Source organism: Oreochromis aureus, linkage group 4, assembly GCF_013358895.1.
Source record: "Oreochromis aureus strain Israel breed Guangdong linkage group 4, ZZ_aureus, whole genome shotgun sequence".
Classification (NCBI taxonomy): Eukaryota; Metazoa; Chordata; class Actinopteri; order Cichliformes; family Cichlidae; genus Oreochromis; species Oreochromis aureus.
In genome coordinates, this window is record NC_052945.1 from 19890982 (window position 1) to 19903102 (window position 12121).

The following is a 12121-nucleotide window of genomic DNA, read 5'->3' on the forward strand; positions in this document are numbered from 1 at the left end:
AATGCCTTTTTATCAGCCTTTCACAGCATAGATCACATTAATCAGTCGATTGTCTGAGTCTTTTTACACTTCCCCTGTCCGCACACAGACCATGCCTTTCTCTTAAAGGGCCAGTGCACTAACCAAACAAAACATGTACAAATTTGACAATAGTCAGAACACTCCCCGCCTGGTATCTTAGGGATACCACAACAGATATCTAAACATCACTAGATAACAGAAAAACCATTTCAGAAATGGGTCTATAATAAGTCTTAACATTTCCCTTGGAAGCAACTCTAACTTCGGCCTTTCTGATGATTCCATCTTCACTCGCAACTGTCTTTTCGATTACGCCCATTGGCCACTCATTTCTTCTTGTTTGTTTGTCCTTGAGGAGAACGACATCTCCCTGTTTAATGTCAATGTTCTTGTGGTGCCACCTTTAACGAATTTGAAGGCTGTGCAAATATTCCTTGCGCCATCTGCTCCAGAAAGTGTCTGCAAGGAACTGAACCCGCTTTCAATGGCTTCTGAGCATTTCTTTGGGTCCTACATCATCACAGATGGTGGGTACAACTCCAGTCTTTTGTGTCAGCAGCATCGCCGGTGAGAGAATGTGAGGATGTTCTGGGTCTGATGATACTGGCAACAACAGTCGTGCATTCAGTATAGCTGTGACTTCCGCAAGAAATGTGGTCAAAATCTCATGAGTGAGTTGAACACGACCAGTTTGCAGCAGCATGTTATCAAGTATTCGCCGTGCTAAACCAATCATCCGTTCCCATACTCCCCCCATGTGGGAAGAATAGGGAGGATTGAAAACCCAGGAACACTTCTGGTCCAGCAGAAAGTGTTGCACTTTGTCTTTCTCTGGTGCATTTGTGGCCATCTCTTTGTGAGCACCAATGAAATTAGTGCCGCAGTCCGAGCGCAGTTGTTTTGCGGGTCCTCGGAGGCTTAAGAAACGCCTCAGTGCGTTAATGAAACTTGAAGAGCTCATCTCCTCCACTACTTCAATGTGGACAGCCCTTGTACACAGGCACGTGAATAATATTGCCCACCGCTTTCTGTTTGCTTGTCCCCCTCTTGTTCGCCTTGTAGTTACTTCCCATGGGCCAAACATGTCCATGCCCAGATAAGAAAAGGAGGGCTCAACTTGGAGGCGATCTACGGGCAAATCACTCATTAATTGCTCCTCAAACTTCCCTCTCAGCTTCTTGCATGTCACACATTTACTTATGACTCTGCTAATGCATCCTTTCCCTCCTACAATCCACAAGCCACTTTCTCGGACAGCGCCCTCTGTAAAATGCCTGCCTTGATGGCTTACTTTCTCATGGTGGTGGCGCACAAGGAGGGTAGTGATGTAGTGACTGCCTGGCAAGATAATAGGGTTGGTGTCTTTTACTCCCAGCCCCGCGCGATTAATGCGACCACCAATTCTCAGCAGATTGTCACTTCCAATCATAGGGTTGAGTTTTACCAGCGGGCTGTTTTTAGGGAGGTTCTGTTTTTCAGAGATCCACTTTATCTTGTCTGCATATGTTTCAAACTGCACATTTTTAATGATCATTGTCTCTGCTTGATCTAACAGTTCTGGGGTGATGGCCGTTTCACAGATGTGCCATCCTTTACAGTTTGGCTCAACGTATGATTGTGAAAAGCATTGTGCGATGTGAATCAAGTTTGACATGGTTTTCTGAAGTGAGCGCCATTTGGAGAAACGCTCCCAATGTCCTGAGCCCAAAACTTCCTTTGTTATGTTAGTGCAAAGTGTCTTTACCTCTGGGCGCACCTCTGCGTCGTTGTCTGGGTTCAGCAGTTTGTAATCAGTCTGCTCTAGATGGATGTATGAAGGGCACTGGAGAAACGCTGGACCTGTGAACCATGTCGTGTGTTCTAACTCAGCGGCTGGAACTGATCGTGAGCCGTGGTCAGCAGGATTCTGGTCGGTCGTAACGAAATGCCATTGCTCTAGAGTAGTTGACTCTCTAATACGACACACACGATTGTTTACATAGACATAAAAACGTCTGGATTGGTTGTGAATATAACCAAGAACCACCTTGCTGTCTGTATAGAAACTAGTTTTGTCTATAGGGTGATCAATCTCTTCACATATGACCTCTGCTATTTCAACCGCCATTACTGCGGCGCAGAGTTCGAGCCTAGGTACAGTGAGCTCTGGCTGTGGAGCGAGTCGTGCCTTACCTAGGGCAAACCCAACCTCTGTCTTGCCATCCCCAGTGGTGACCTTGAGGTATGAAACCGCACATATTGCCTTCATGGACGCATCTGAAAAGACACAAAGTTTTACACATTTAGCCTGTGACAGTGACATTTTAGTGTAAGTGCGTGGAACGTTGACTTTGCTGAGGCATTGGAGGGACTGTTGCCATTCCATCCATCTGCCTTTCGGATCCTCTGGGAGAGGTGAGTCCCACTCTGCTGTCTGTAGCGACAACTCTCTTAGAAGCAGACGTCCTCGAACGGTGACTGGGGCCAAAAACCCAAGTGGGTCAAACACACTGTTCACAGTTGAGAGGACTCCTCTTTGTGTGCATGGCTTTTCAGCATGAGGAATGTGAAAAGTGAAATAGTCCTCCATTATATTCCACTTTACTCCAAGACTGCGGTGATCTGGGAGTTCATCCTTGAACAGATCCAGATTTTGGAGATCCTTGGCTCGGTCTTGAGGTGAGAATGCGTCCATCACTTCAACCTTATTTGATGCTATTTTTAAGAGGCGAAGGTTTGAGTCTGCTAGCATGTCTTGTGTCTGTTTCAGGAGGTCGATAGCATCATGTTCGGTGGGGACAGACTTTAAAGCATCATCCACATAAAAATCACGCTCAATGAAGTGGCGAACATCTGACCCGTATTTGGCTTCTCCCTTTTGCGCGGCCCTCCTCAAACCATATGTGGCCACAGCAGGTGAGGGGCTGTTTCCAAATACATGCACGCACATTCTGTAATCCACGAGCTCTTTCTGTGGATCATTGTCTTTGTGCCAGACAAACCTCAGTACATCTCTGCAGTCCTCGCGCACCAGGAAGCAATAGAACATCTGCTGGATGTCTGCGGTTACTGCGACTGGATGTTTCCTGAATCTCACTAGCACGCCCAATAGACTGTTGTTCAGATGGGTCCTGATAACAGCACTGTGTTGAGCGACATACCTTCAAACTGTGCGCTGGAGTCAAATACCACTCGGATTTGTGACGGCTTTTGAGGATGGTACACACCGAAATAGGGCAGGTACCAACACTCTTTGTTCTCTTGTACTGGGGGTGCGAGCTCTGCGTGCCCATTGTCCAACATTTTCTGCATAAAGTCTATCAGGTGAACTTTCATTTTTGGGTTTTTGTCTAGAGTTCGTTCAAGTGACTTGAGGCGACTGAGTGCGTAGCGGCGATTGTTAGGCAGCAATGCTCTGGGCTGGCGGAGCGGCAGTGGAGCCACCCAGCTTTGTGACTCATCCTGGAAACACTCATTGTCCATGATATTCAGGAACTGCAGATCTTCCATGGAGGGTGCAAGCTTATTGTCGTTCTTGGTCTGGCAGAAAACATTGTTTCCTATAGTTCTGTTTTGTGTTCTGTCCTTTATGTTTGAACCACCAAGTACTAAGTGTCGATTTAAGAGACTGGTGTCTGGCTTGACAGTAAAGTGGCTTTCGCACGGGGAAAAATGAGTTGGCCTTCCATCCGATAGAACGTGAGTCTTAAAAGTAGAGACTTGGGAAGGCTTATGAGTATTGCCTAAACACACATCTCCTATTATCACCCAGCCTAAGTCCAGTCTCTGTGCGTATGGTGCATTGTGCGGACCACTGATCTGACTGCGCACTTTAAGAGCTCTCAAAATGTCTCTTCCAAGCAACAGCAAAATGTCTGCACCACTGTCCAAGGGTGGTATTTTGTGTGCTATGCCTTTGAGGTGACTGTGTGCGTAAGCATGGAGGGTGGGAATTTCCTCTCTTTTGTTGGGAATCATGTTGCACTCGATTAACATGGGCAGCTGAATAGCGAGGGAGCTATCGATTGCCTCTATCATATACCCAGAGGCTCTTCTGCCAGAAGTGAGACCTATGCCACTGCATGTCTGGAGGATGTATGGCTCTGCCTTACCATTAACCTCGAACATGTCAAAAAACTCAGAGCGTGCTAGTGAAACGTTACTCTGGTCATCTAGCATGACATACATTCTCTGGCGTTTACTAGGATCGTTGGCAGGATAAACGTTAACCAGGCATATTTTTTTAGCAAGATTTCCCAGAAAATCCTTCCCCACATACCTCAGTGCAACTTGAAACAACTGCAGTCTCTTGTAGTTCTTGTTTCTCCCCGCCGTGACTTGCTGGGGGCTGAAGAGCTTTGGGAAAGCGAGGAACATCTGAATGCAGAGCTGTTGGGTGCTTATCACTGTTACATTCAGAGCATTTGATTTCTGCATGACAGTCGCGAGCTACATGTTTGTTAGAAGCGCAGCACTTGAAACAGATGTTGTGTTGCTTTAATATTGCCTTTCGTTCTTGAATTGGCTTTTCTCTGAAACTTCTGCACTGCTGTAAGGCGTGAGGTTTGTTGTGCGCAGGACAACATTTGTCCGGTCCTCCCTCAGATATGGCCGTAACATTGGTTTTATGCACTGAAACTGACCTGCGGTTGATGCTGTAACCATCTCCAAGCTTGTCCCTTTTAACTCCAGAGTTGCAGGTTGACAGCAGATTGAAGCTTGGATCGTTGCGTGCCTTTGCTTGTGTCTGTATGAACTGTAAGAAGAACGTGAATGGAGGGAAGGTCACCTTGTGCCGCTGCTTGTAGTGTGAGCCTTCCATCATCCACTTGTCTTGTATCCCATATGGCAGCTCATCCACAATGGGAGCGACACCTCGCGCTGTATCGAGATAGAAGAGTCCATGCAAGTACCCTTCTTGTTTTGCTGCATTTATCTCCTGCAACAGATCACTCAGCTCTCTTAGTTTTTGATTGTCTCTGGGCCCTATTTTAGGAAATTGATCAAGTTTGGTGAAAAGAGCACTGGCTTCTGGCGACCCATAGATTTCTTCTAGCCTCTCCCAGATTAGCTCTAATGCCACAGCTGGGTTTGTTATGTTTACAGCTTTAATGCGATGTGCATGCTTGGTAGATTCTGGGCCAAGTGATTACACAAGGAGGTCGATTTGTTCAGACGCCCTAAGCCAGGCGTGTCCAAAGTCCGGCCCGTCCAGTTTTAATTGGCCCGCAAGTAATTTTATAAATAGAATAGAATATGGCCCGCACTTCAACTTTTGCTTGAGTTTATTGCAGTTCTTAGTTTTAACACCAGGGGGAGCTACTGTTGATCAAGGCAGTTGCTCCACCAAAAAGGACAATCACAGAAGAAATTTACCCCAAGTTACCAAACATGGCAGAACCAAAGAAGCGAAAGGTAGAAAGTGAGTGCAGAAAATTTCAGACACGGTGGGAGAGTGAATATTTCTTCAAATAATTCAAGGGGACGTGTGTCTGTTTGATCTGCACTGAAACTGTGGCAGTTATGAAAGAGTATAATGTACGACGTCATTATGAAACCAAACATCAGGCCTATGCATCCGACACTGGTGCTGAGCGAGAGCAGAAATTAAAGCAAAGGGTAGCTCTCCTGCGGGGTCAGCAACAGTATTTTTTTTTCGTGCTCAAATTGTCCAGAAAAAGGCTCCAATAGCAGCTATGAGGTCGCCCAACTCATCGCAAGACATGGCAAGCCTTTTTCAGATGGAGACCTCATAAAACACTGCCTCGTTAAAGTGACCGAAATAATGTGCCCGGAAAAAGTACCGCAGGACTTCAACAACGTCAGCATGTCCAGAAATCCAGTTGTGCGACGCATTGAAGACTCATCAGCCAACATTAAACTGCAACTGTCTGATAAAGCTTTGCTTTTGATTTTTACTCCATCACATGCAATGAGAGCACCGATGCCACAGACACCGCACAGCTGCTAATTTTTTGCGGGGAGTGGATGAGAGCACGAGCGCTTTAGGTGAGTAAAAAGTATATTCCACAGTACCCATGTGTTAATGTGCAGGTCACTACCCTGCTTTTGCGCACCACTTTCTTATATGCGTTTATCTTGTTAACACACAGAGTACACACCGCTGTGCACAGCGCACGCACACGCAAAGTCAGCTGATCTCATCTGATGCAGATCTGCTCCTTGATCAAGTGACATTTGTCCGGATTTTTGGCACGAGTGGCGTCGGATCAGCACTGCAGCTGGATGGCCCGACTTACATACCCAGCGCAGCTGATACTCACCAGAATAATTGACTAAAATTATATGCACTCCTGTTATTAAGTCCAGTGCAGTCTGTTAATGTTGATAATCGTTTCAAACGAACGTTAATAGATGTTTTGCTAAGCCTAAGAACTTAAATAACAAACTTGAAATGTACCCGTCCCATTTTCCCCTTTATTGTTTTTTTCTCTGTGCTGTAAATCTTCTGTCCAAGAAGAAATCTGCTGCTGTTCTGAGAATGAGCTACCAAAGCTTTTTCTGAATAAATCAATAAAGATCCATTTATGGAAAGCTGTGATGAAGGCAGTTTTGTCTTTAATTATATTCAACAATATAACACATTTGACCACTTTTAAGTGATTTTTAATACAGTAAAGTTAAGGTTATATACCTAATTTCTAGTAAGTGGCCCAGCCCCTCCTATATTTTTATGTATGTGGCCCTCAGTGAAAAAAGTTTGGACACCCCTGCCCTAAGCTCTAGAGTGTCAATGGCGTTGATGAAAGATGACTTCCAAGATAAATAGTTCTCCAGCTTGTCATCAAACTTGGTGAGTTCAGAGGTTAACAGCTGACCTCTCATTAAATATTTGGCAAGCTCATTAGAGTCCCTAGAGGAATTTGGATCTGGAGGGTAGTACTGAAAACGTCCAGCAGAGGGCGGTGTAAACCCTGGTGAGACATGGCTGAGGTGCTGCTGATAGTTAACAGAGTGTAACTGTTGTCCTTGCCTTTCAGGTGAGTAATGTCTTTGATCAGGGGGTCTGAGGGAGCCATAGTCCTTTGGTGCTGAGGGCAGTTCATCCGGTGACATGTCCAGTGGCTTAGGTCGATTTGCATACTCGCCTTTTTCTATTTTGACGTCCTTTGATTTGACTGAATCACTGCGTGCCTGATGCATATTGACATAGTCTGTAGTTCGCTCATGAGAACTCTGTCTCCTTTGGTAAGCTCAGGTGCTCATCACTCATGTCAAAACTTGCAACAGCAGACTCCAAGACAGCTGCTTCAGCGGCTGCAGCCTCAGCTTCACTTTCTTTTGCTAGAACATCAAGCTTTGCATCTAATTTGGCTCTTTCTACTTTAAATTCAACTTCCTTCTTTGCAAACTCAGCTCTTTTTTGGGCAGCTTCAGCTTTAGCACAGGCAGTAGCGGCGGCTAACATTACGCTTGCAGTGGAAGAGCAGCTAGATTTCTTTGACGTCGTTGATCTTACTTCATATCCTTCTTTCTCCATCTTTAAGCTGATTGAATGTGCATTTATGCTGACTAGAGATGGCACGATACCACTTTTTTTATGTCCGATACCGATACCGATATCATAAATTTGGATATCTGCCGATACCGATATGAATCCGATGTAGTGTGTTTTTTAATCAATAAAACTGTTTTTTTAATATCTCGCTGCATTTTGTATAAGTTCATACTCAAGTTTAAATAAACAACAACACTAAAGCTATTCTGTTATACCTGTATGTAAAAAATACACTGTGCCCAAAATATTTCATAGTTCAGCAACACTGATCAATCTAATAAACTTAAACCTGCACCATCCTCCCTATTCTGGTATTTTAAAGAGTACTTAGCAGAAATATTAAGCAACCTAACTAATAGGGGTGGAAACTCCCAGCAAAAGAAAATAGGGAACCACCCCCCACCCTCCACCTCACGATGCATCAACTTTAATTTGATGCAGGGTGAAAAAAAAAATGCACAGAAATAAATTATTTTTCAAGAATAATTAAATAGATTCAACATCTTTCTTCAACAGAATTGCAGACTGCACAGATGGTACCTTCCCAAAGGAAAAAGTACTATAGCTTACTAGGGTATATTAGACTTAACAGTTACTATATACAGTAATGGACTTCTATACATTTTACATCAGATTAAAACTTTGGGTGTAAGATTCAGATAATTATTTATTAAAAGCTAGATATTTTAAATGAGAATAAGAAAGAAAAGTATGTCTTTGTGCCCCTTTTCCTGTTCATGCCCCTATCGGCCCCCTGGCTAAACTTTGCTAGATCCGCCCCTGCACAGTTACCAGCCGTCAGCTACGTGAGAAAAGGATCCTGGTGTAGAAAGTAATATTAAATAAATTCTAACAACAGTTTATCAAGCTTAAACGTGCTGCTGTTGTTCCGCCGCTGGTTTCCTCTTTCTGGTGCAAAGTGGGCCAAAAACAAAGAAGAGAGATGGACAGGCGACAGAAAAGCCGATCAACTCGTTAAGCAGTTTCATGATTGAAGTAGCAGCAGGAAGGGGAGGGAGAGAGAGGCAGTTGCTCCATATATCGGTTGTTAAGCTTAACATGGGTACGCTTTACAAACATTCAGAGATGAACTTACACACTTGCTTTACTTCTCTCTGGGATAACTTCCTTGGAGATGAAATGCTGGTTTGGTAGCGAGGCTACAAATACACACAGCCGCTCTATCACGTGAGCACACTGCTCCGATGCGCTACGGTTATGAGCCGAGTTACACCATGTGGCAAGTTTTGAGAGGTGCTTTTTTGATATTTAATGGATCGGATTACATTTTTTATTTCTCGCCGATATCCAATCCAGTAATTTAGGTCAGTATCGGACCGATACCGATACTTCATATCGGATCGGTCCATCTCTAATGCTGACTTGGTGTCACTGCGTCTGTTGTGCTGGTCTGGATACAGCGTGTAACAATGCAGTCTTCATCGTCGTTGTAGTGTGTCCCTTTTCACTGTACTGGCCTCGTAGAACCACTTTCTACTATCCAGGAGTTAAACACCTCCACACAAAAGTCACTGACGCCAGAGTGGGTTTAGACTTTGCTTTATATGGCAGGTGTGAAACTGTAACAACAAAATACAGTGTATATGAGTGTCAAATTAAAATAATTACTTGAGGAGCTGCGTGACCAAGTGCTAATGCTAACACCAAACAACTGTCTACAAACCATAAATTAGCATGCGTAATACAGCACCTAAGTAACTGCTATTAATCAACATAAAGTGCCAAATAATAATGCATACTCACAGGGAATACCTTTTTATCGGCCTTTCACAGCATAGATCACATTAATCAGTCGATTGTCTGAGTCTTTTTACACTTCCCCTGTCTGCACACAGACCATGCCTTTCTCTTAAAGGGCCAGTGTACTAACCAAACAAAACATGTACAAATTTGACAATAGTCAGAACAAAAACACTCTGCCAAAAAATCATCCCAGGCTTATATGACAGAGAACGTGCATCTTCTTTTGTTTTGCATATTTTAATTTATATTTAATTGTGTTGCGGTTTGCAGTGTTTTGTGTTGTTTCACTTTAAATTTGTTTAAAAGGAAAAAGCTAAAAATTTAAATGGTTAAAAGTTGAAATGTAAATAGTTGGTTTTTGTATTTTATAATTTATTTATTACATCTTATGTGGAGTGAATAAATAAAAGCATATTTACGGTGGCTCCTAGAGACAAAGCACGTACAAACTCCAAAACACCTACAAACTCCGAAACAACACAAAACACGGCAAACCACAACACAATAAAATATCAATTAAAATATGCAAAACAAAAAGTAGATGCACATTCTCTGTCATATAGCCCTGGGATGATTTTTTGGGACAGTGTTTTCATGCTTGGAATTAGGATCAACTTTGTTAATCCTTTATGATCCGCAACTGAAAATAATTGTGGATGATTTGTTGTTATATTATAATAATTGTTTACTCAATTCCTTGATTCTCTGGCTCCTGTAAAAACTCACTCTGTTTCCTTCGCTCACTCTGCTCCCTGGTTTACCTCTGACCTCCGAGCATTGAAGCCCAAAGCTTGGCAGCTAGAGCGTAGATACAAGAAATCTGGTTTAACTGTTGATGCAGAAATCTCCAAATACCATGTACTTCAGTATAAAGACTCCATCAACAAGGCCAAACAAAGTTTCTACTCAGGTATTATCAGTTCTTATTAGGGTAACGCTAGGATTTTGTTTTCGGTTTTCAACAAACTAATTCAACCCCCCCAACGCTTTACCACCACAATTATATTCTTCTGAAACCTGTAACTCCTTGATGCTGTTCTGGACTACAAAAATCAATTACATCCACCAGCAACTCATTCAGATGTTGTGTCTACCCCCTCTCCAGAACCTTTTCTCTATTTTGAGCCGTTTTCCACTTTTCATCTTCCTGATTTTTCTGATATTTAAGCCTGCCACATGTCAATTTGAACCCTATGTTTACAGGGCTTGTGAAATCCTGCCTTTCTTCCTTACTCCCACTCATCTCTGCTATCATCCACTATTCACTCACCACCGCTATCGTTCCCTCCTTATTCAATATCGCTTCAGTCACTCCCATACTGAAAAAACCCTCTTTAGACCCTAACAACTTTAACAACCTTCGTCCGATTTCAAATCTACCCTTCATCTCTAAAATACTCGAAAAAGTAGTTGCAGTTCAACTTCATTCACACCTGATTAATAATAACATCTACGAGAGATTTCAGTCTGGTTTACGTTCATGTCACAGTACAGAAACTGCTTTACTTAAAGTCACTAATGATCTTCTAATAGGAGCTGACTCTGGTCTTCTCACCATTCTCGTCCTTTTGGATCTGAGCTCAGCCTTCGACACCATCTCTCACTCTGTCCTTCTTACCAGACTTTCCTCTCTCGGCATCTCTGACACACCCCTACCCTGGTTTCAATCATATCTCCTTGAGACCTGATTCCTCCCTCCCACCTTCTTCCCTTACAGAATGTCTATCCGAATTAAAATCCTGGTTTAGCTCTAATTTTCTCAAGCTCAGTGAGGATAAAACTGAAATCCTCCTTATTGGCACCAAATCCAACCTTTTGAAGGCAAACCATTTCTCACTCACTATCGATAACTCCACAGTTTCATCAGTGTCATCCTAGACAGTTCACTTTCCTATAAATCTCACATCAATAATCTCACCCGTTCTGCCTATTTCCATCTATGCAACATTAACAGATTACGTCCTTCTCTTTCCACCCAGTCTACGTCCATTCTTGTCCACAGTCTTGTTACCCCCCGTATTGACTACTGCAATTCTCTTTTGCATGGTCTCCCCCAAAAATCCCTCCATAAGCTTCAACTGGTTCAGAACACTGCTGCTTGTTCTTCAGGAACTTCACTGGCTCCCAGTGAAATTCTGGATAATATACAAACTTCTTCTGCTCAACTTCAAGGCCATTCATAACCTCGCACCTCCTTACCTTACCTTGTGCTTTTGTTTTATTGTTCTTCATTGTGTCATTGTTCTATTATGTGTTTTTATCTATTGTACAGTGTCCTTGGGTGTCTTGAAAAGCGCTTTATAAATAAAATTAATTATTATTATTATTATTATTATTATTATTATTATTATACCTTTCTAATGTGACGATTTTGTCTCTTGTTGTCCCTGGCTCCCCCCCCCTCCCTCTCTCTCTCTCTCTCCCGCTCTGTTCCTGTGCTACTGGAGTGTAACTACCGCCCCTCCCCCCTCTGCTCAGCGCAAGCACAAGGCTCACGTGCAGAGTGAAGTGAAAAAAAGAGAGGGTGAGGGTGAGAGAAGGAAAAAAAACACGGCTCCCAATAAGGAGTCGGCTCGCGTTGTTCACTTCAAAGAGTCGGCTCTAAGAGTCGTTTCGTTCGCAACCAACACTTCACTAATTGATAACTTTTTCATTAAGTTAAGACCTGATTTGTTTGAAATCCATAGCCAGTACTCTGACACAGAGCCACCAACCTCTGAACGCTGCAAAAGCACGGTGTATCCAGAAAACACATTATATGCTGCTGGACACTGCTCTATAGTGTCCGCTCTCTCCAGTGCCTTTCGGCGGCAGCAGCAAACAGGTCGTCAGAGGAGG